Source organism: Pinus tabuliformis, chromosome 1_1, assembly GCF_031772625.1.
Source record: "Pinus tabuliformis cultivar Carrire ecotype Pingquan chromosome 1_1, CPIR1, whole genome shotgun sequence".
NCBI lineage: Eukaryota > Viridiplantae > Streptophyta > Pinopsida > Pinales > Pinaceae > Pinus > Pinus tabuliformis.
The window spans coordinates 970,053,530-970,060,793 of NC_142297.1; positions in this window are offsets into that span (position 1 = coordinate 970,053,530).

Consider the following 7,264-nt stretch of genomic DNA (forward strand, 5'->3'; position numbering starts at 1 on the left):
CTAATAGATGAGGCAATAGACATGGCATTTACTCTAGTTTTGGTTCATATTGGTACCATGGTCATCATCTCTATCATTCTTACAAGAGGAGTGACAGGGGATATTTTCTAGATGAGTTAAAGAAAGAAAAACCACCTACATTTGATGGAGAAATGAAGAAGTCACAAGATGTAGAAGCGTGGTTGATTGAGATGAATAATTTATTCTGGTTACATGATTACTCAGAGAACATGAAGGCTAGAATAGCTATGTTTAGTCTTAAAGGTAAATCAAAAAATTGGTGGGAAGATGTAAAGAATGTCAGAGGTATTCAGGAAGAGGAGTTGACTTGGAGTGAGTTCAAGAGACTTTTTAGGAAAACGTGTTTATATAAGAGATACTATGGTGACAGGGAAAAGGAGTTCTATGAGTTGAAGATGGGATCTATGACCAATGAGGAGTATACTAGTAGATTCTTGGAGTTGTTAGGGTATGTTCCTTATTTGAAACAAGAGAAAGCTAAGATTCAGAGATTCATCAAAGGGTTGTTAGTAGCTTTCAAAGATCATATTGAGTTCGATAAGCCTAGATCATTGGAGGAAGGCATCAGTAAGTTGAAGCATTGTTATGAGCGATCAAAGCGCATTCTTGAATCTAAATAGGATTGGAAAGGTAATGATAAGAATAAGGGAAAGTGGGATAAGAAGTGAACAAGACCTCAAGACACAGGTAATAAAGAGAATGAAGCACCGCACAATAAGGTCAATGCATCTGACAGAGGACAGGGATTTCAGTCTGAGGAGGAGAACAAGGGTGATGGAAGGAAGACCTTATAGTGTTGGAATTGTGGTGGAAAGCCTCGTAGGAGGAGGCACAGACAGTGGGGGATGTTGGATAGAGTATTCCTCAGATTTATACAGCATTGGATATTAGGCAGGTGGATCACCAAGCATCTATTATTGATATGGATGGTAAGTGTTATGGTCAATTTGTTTCTATTTTGATTGAACCTGGATCTAATTATAGTTATGTTAACCCTAACCTAGTGGATAAGTGTGGTTTGAATAAAGAAGTGTATGTAGAGTCTTGGTTAGTGTGGTTGGCTACAAGTACTAAGGAAAGGGTTCATCATTGGGTAAGAGCTTGTGCATTTGAGTTGAATGGTATGCCTACATCAGTGCATCTGAATGTACTTTCGTTGGGATCATACAATATGTTGTTGGGTATGGATTGGTTGTATCTTCACGAGGCCAAGGTGGATTGTTATGAAAAGGAAATTGAGTGCCTAGATGACAATGGAGAACAAAGAACCTTGCAAGGTAAGAAAAAGGAAACATCAGTGAGTATGGTTACATCTATGTAGGCCAAGCATAGTCGCAGAAAAGGATGTGTATTATTTGCAATACATATTTCTAGTGAAAAAGGTAGGGAAGTTGAGGATGCAGATGTCTTGAAGAAGTATCAGATTTTTCTGCAGTTCTAGGATGTACTCCCATCAGGGATTTTAGTTTTTTTGCCTCACAGGGCAGTGGAATTTTCTATTGAGTTGGTACAAGGGGCAACACCAACATTAAAATCACCATACAGGATGAGCACACCAGAGATAGTAGAATTGAAGTTGTAGTTGAAGGAAAAGCTTGACAAGGGATACATTAGGCCAAGTGTGTCACCTTAGGGTGCACCAATGTTGTTTGTGAAGAAGAAGGATGGTATTCTTAGATTATGCATTGATTACAGGAAGTTAAACAAGGTAACCATCAAGAACATATACCCTTTGTTGAGGATTGATGACTTGTTTGATCAATTGAAGGGAGTAACTGTGTTCTTGAAGATTGGTTTGAGATTAGGATATCATCAGGTACGCATTAAAGAATATGACAACTACGAGACTGCTTTTCGAACCAGGTATGGACATTATGAGTTTATTGTAGTTCCTTTCAATTTGACTAATGCTACATCTACTTTTATGTGGTTGATGAATAGTGTATTATGTCCTTATCTGGACAAGTTTGTTATTGTATTTATTGATGATATATTGATATATTCTAAGAATGAGAAAGAACATGGCATACACTTAACAATAGTATTGAGATTGCTAAGAGAACATCAATTGTGTGCTAAGCTTAGTAAGTGTAGTTTCTTTCAGACAAAGGTACATTACTTGGGGCATGTGGTTTCTAAGGAAGGCATAACAGTGGATCCAGAAAAGATAAGAGCTACCATGGAATGGGAAACTCCTAGGAATGTGGATGAGGTAAGATAATTCATGGGATTAGAAGGATATTATAGGAGGTTAATCGAGAAATTCTCATAGATTTCTTATCCTATTACATCCTTGCAATGAAAAGGTAAGAAATTTGAATGGAAAAAATAATTTGCAACTAGTTTTGAGCAGATGAAGCAGTTGCTTACAAATTCTTTGGTTCTAAATATCATAGATTCAGACAAATAGTTTATGGTGTGTGCAAATTCTTGCAAGAAATGACTTTTTGGGGTCCTTATGCAAGAAGGACATGCAGTGTGCTATGAATCAAGGAAATTGAATTAGCACTAGAAAAATTATGTTACGTGTGATCTTGAGTTGGCAACAATTTTCCATGCATTGAAGATGTGGAGACACTATCTTCTTGGCAAGAGGTTTGTATTGATGAGTGATCATAGTGGGCTAAGGTACCTATTTGACCAACAGAATATGAATGCTAGGAAAGCTAGATGGTTGGCCACAATCAGTGAATTTTATTTCGAGATTAGGTACATCAAGGGTAAAGAGAACATGATTGCAAATTCTTTTAGCAGAAGAGTACAGGTAAATCACATAGAAGCTATGAGATCATATGGGATAAACTTACAAGATCAGATCTTGCAGGTAGGACAACAGGATGATAGGTATAGGGAGCTTAGGCACTGGTTTCAACAATAGGGTACAGGTGAGCAGGATGTGGATTATCATCTCATAGAAGATGGTTTGGTCAAATTTAGGGACATGATCTATGTGTTGGACAATAGTAAGCTCAAGAAACTTATCTTGAGGGAATTTCATGTTAAGTCGTATTCAGGTCACACGGGATATCAGAAGACATTGACAGTTGTGAAGAAGTTCTACTACTAGAAGAATTTGAAGAAAGAGGTGGAAGATTTTGTCACAAGATGTTTTGATTTTCAATAGGTAAAAGAAAAGTGTAAGAATCTAGGTGGTCTACTACAACCGATTCTAATTCTAGAGTGGAAATGGTAGGTCATTTACATGGATTTTATTACACATTTTCCAATGACTTGTAGATAGTATGATTCTATTATGGTTGTGGTTGAAAGGTTGACCAAGGTAGCTCACTTCATTCCAGTGAAGTCTATGAATTCATCTAGTGAGATAGCACAGGTCTTCATTAAAAATATAGTGAGCTTGCATGGTGTACCAAAGAAGATTGTATCAGATAGGGATGCTAAGCTCACTTCTAGGTTCTGGAAAGAATTGTTTGCAGGCTTGGGGACAAAGTTGTCCTTCAACACAACTTATCATCCACAGACAGATGGACATAGAGAGAGGGTCAACAAGATTTTGGAGGATATGTTGAGGATGTATGTCATGCATCAGCAGCAAAAGTGGGAGAAGTATCTTCCACTGGTGGAGTTTTCATATAACAAGGGGTACCAGGAATCTTTGAAGATGAGTTTGTTTGAGGCACTTTACAGGTGGAGCTTTAATACTCCTATCAGTTGGAGTGATCAAGTGAACAGGGTATTGATTGGACACGATAAATTGGTAGAGATAGAGTAGGAAATGCAAGTAATCAAGAAGAATATAAAGGCACCACAAGATAGGAAGATGAGCTATACATACCAACACAAGGTGTTTAAGGATTTTCATGTTGGGAAAAAAGTGTACTTATGCCTCAAGCCCAATAAGAGCTCCTTTAGGATTGGATCATGTGCCAAGCTGACACCTCGGCATTTTTCACCTTTCAAGATTCTTGAGAGGATTGGACAAGTAGCCTATCGACTTGCACTGCCTCCAACAGTGAAAGTCCATGATGTTTTCCATGTGTCATTACATAAGAATTATGTGAAAGATGTTGATCATGTGATTGAATGGTCGATATTGTAGGTGGATCCAGAAGGATAATTCCAGCTGGAACCTCAATGCATTTTGCAGCGAAAGATGCTCATGCTCCAGAATTGAGCATTGAGCAAGTTAAAGTGCAGTGGAAGCACTTTCGGCCTGTTGAAGCTACATGGGAGATGGATGATCAAATGCGGGCTATGTATCCTTCTCTATTCACTGGTTGAGTGGATTTATTTTGGTGTTATGTTTTGGTTATGTCTATATATGCATATGTATGTAAATATTGCATCGAGCTATGTTATAAATCTCCAATAAGTAGTATGGTGTTCATGATATGTTGGTTATAATTTAGCAGATGATACAATGTAAATGTTGTATCGAACTATGTTATAAAGCTCCATAGGCAACATGTGTTTTTTGGTTTATAAGTGTCATTGAACACTGAGGATGGTGTTCCCCCAAGGGGGAGGGTTTTGTAACAACCCTAGTTAAAAATTCATGTAATAAAGTTAATAAAGGAAAAATAAGACCAAGGTCATGGGACACGTATTCCAAGATGAATGTTCAGCAAAAACATAGTGATGGGGATCATTTGTGATTAATAAATGGCTATGGAAATTGAAAAAGGCATTAGTGAAGGAAAAGTGGCATTAATTGGAATTTTATTTATAAAATAATGGAAAATATGAGAAAATGAAGGTAAAAGGTAAAAGGTTGCATGTGATGAGGAAATTGAAGGAAAATAGAGAAAATTGAAGAAAATAGAGGCCTCAATGATAAAAAAGGCTTCTGAGGACCAATTCACCTTTTTTGACAGTTCTATGGTGCTCTCCATTCTATTCTCTCTCTCATACTCTTTCACACTTAGAGTTTTCTTGGAGAGCACTTGGAGAATTATGGCATACCTTGGATTTGGAGCAAGAAGGCAAAGGAAGCAAAGGAAAGCACAAGAGGACAACGAGATTAGCAGCTACAATGGGTTTTCTTTGTAGGTACTAAGTTGCATGTATGATTTCCTTTCTAGTTTTGGCATGCATGGTGTATGCATGTGGTTATTTGGTTATGATCTATCATTGACATGGAGTATTTCCTGGATTAATAGTATTTTTTCCTAGCCTTGCCATTTCCTAGATAACCATGGTGTTTAGGGTTTTCCCCTTTTATTTTTGGATTGGTGCTCATGTTCCTTATGGGAGTGGGTTGAGTTATTAGTTCTTAGATCCTTGGTTGGACAAATGCTCTGGAATCCCTAGAACAACTTGGGTTGGGTTACTAGTCATGGAAGCCTTGGTTGGACAAATTCTCTGGACCCCTTGGTGGGTTGAGTTACTAGTCTTGGAGCCTTGGTTGGAAAAATGCTCTGGAGCCCTGCGGAAATTGTGGGTTGAGTTGCTAGCCCTAGAGTCAGGTTGGAACAAACGCTCTAGAGCCCTAGACAACTTGGGTAGAGATCAATTTGGTGATGTTTAGTGGTGTCCAACCATGAGGTGGAATCAATAGTTAAGGTTTGAGGTGATTTTTCCTCTGGAAGCCCTTGTTTGGTTTTGGTTGGTTATTTCCACGAGATCCCACATTTATTCTTGGAATATGGCGCGAGGGTGATTGGCTGAAAGAGAGATTTGGTTAAGCCCAATCTATGGTCAGGTGGTATGTGGAAGTCCCTGACTTGGTTGGATTTTTCATATGATAATAAGAGCTACTTTTTCCTTGTATTTCATGAGAAAATGTATTTTTTATCATGTGTCTTTGACGGTTGTTGTATCATTGTTATGATTCTAGTTATATGCTGGTTATATGCATGGATTTATGACAGACTTGAGTTATGGCTCTCATTAGGTTTTGGTTAGTAAATGAAATGTTAATGAATGTATGACCCAATAGATGATAATGCCTTCTTCACGATTCTCAGATAGGTATGAGACCCCTATGTTCATATGTGTAATTGTGACCTATAGATTACATGTTCATGATGTCTTTGAAGAAATGTTTTTCATGGTTAGGATGGGTCAGGTTAAGTCCTTAATGGATTTTTGAGTTAAATGCTTTGTATTTGTGTTATTTATCATTCCTTAGTGTTTCATTAAGTTCTGGGTAGAGGTCTGAGTCCTAGCCCTAAAAAAGTGCCTCAGATCTCGTGGTCGCAAGCACAAAATTGGGTGAAAAAGTCTAAAAACTCTGGGATGTAGGCTTATTGGTGCAACTGAAGGGTCTCAGCCACTTTCTTACCTTGTCATGGAAGTGACTGAGAGCCAAAATCAGTGAAATGCTAAGCTAACTCAGGGGTTGGGCACTTGGAGTGGTTGGTTAGCTCCTGGGGGTCCTGTAGCAGCTGAGGGAGGTCAGTAAAGTTTTGGTTCGTCGGTTCCACTTCCTTAACTACACTTAGGGAGTTGAATCATATCATAGTAACCCTTCATCATATATTTACCCTGGTGGACCGATAAGATTGAGTAAGTGTGGGATGAGGATGTTACAAATACTATCACAAACTTGTACTGATAATGACACAACACACTATTCCTCAAGCACATAAAAGTAGTTGGAGCATTGGTCAAACCAAAAGGAACTACAAAAAACTCATACTACCCATACCTGATTTGGAAAGCAGTCTTGTAGATGTCCTCTTCTTTGATGTGTATCTGATGATATCCCGATCTCAAATCAATCTTTGAGAACATTGTTGCTCCCTTTAGTTGGTCAAACAAGTCCTCGATCCTTGGCAATGGGTACCTATTCCTGATGGTCACCTTGTTCAACTGCATGTAATCAATGCACAACCTAAGAGTACCATCCTTCTTCTTTACAAACAACAGTGGTGCAAACCCAAGGAGATATAGTTGGCCTAATGTATCCTTTGTCAAGCATTTCCTTCAACTGCAACTTTAGTTCCACTAACTCTGGAGTGCTCATCCTGTAAGGTGCCTTTGATGCTTGTGCTACTCCTGGTACCAACTAAATAGAAAATACCACTTCACTGTGAGGAGAAAACTCTGAAATATCTATTGGAAATACATCGTGAAACTGTTGCAAAACTAGATACTTTCAAGACTCCTACATCCTCAATGGCCTTACCTTTATCACTGGAAAAATTCACTGCAAACAATAACACCATTTCCTGCAAATGTGTTTTTCCTACATAGTTGGAACTGTTGTCACCTAAGATGTACACCTAAGTGCAGGAAAAGTTTCTAACCCTGCAAGGTATAATCTTTAAGGCACAACCCT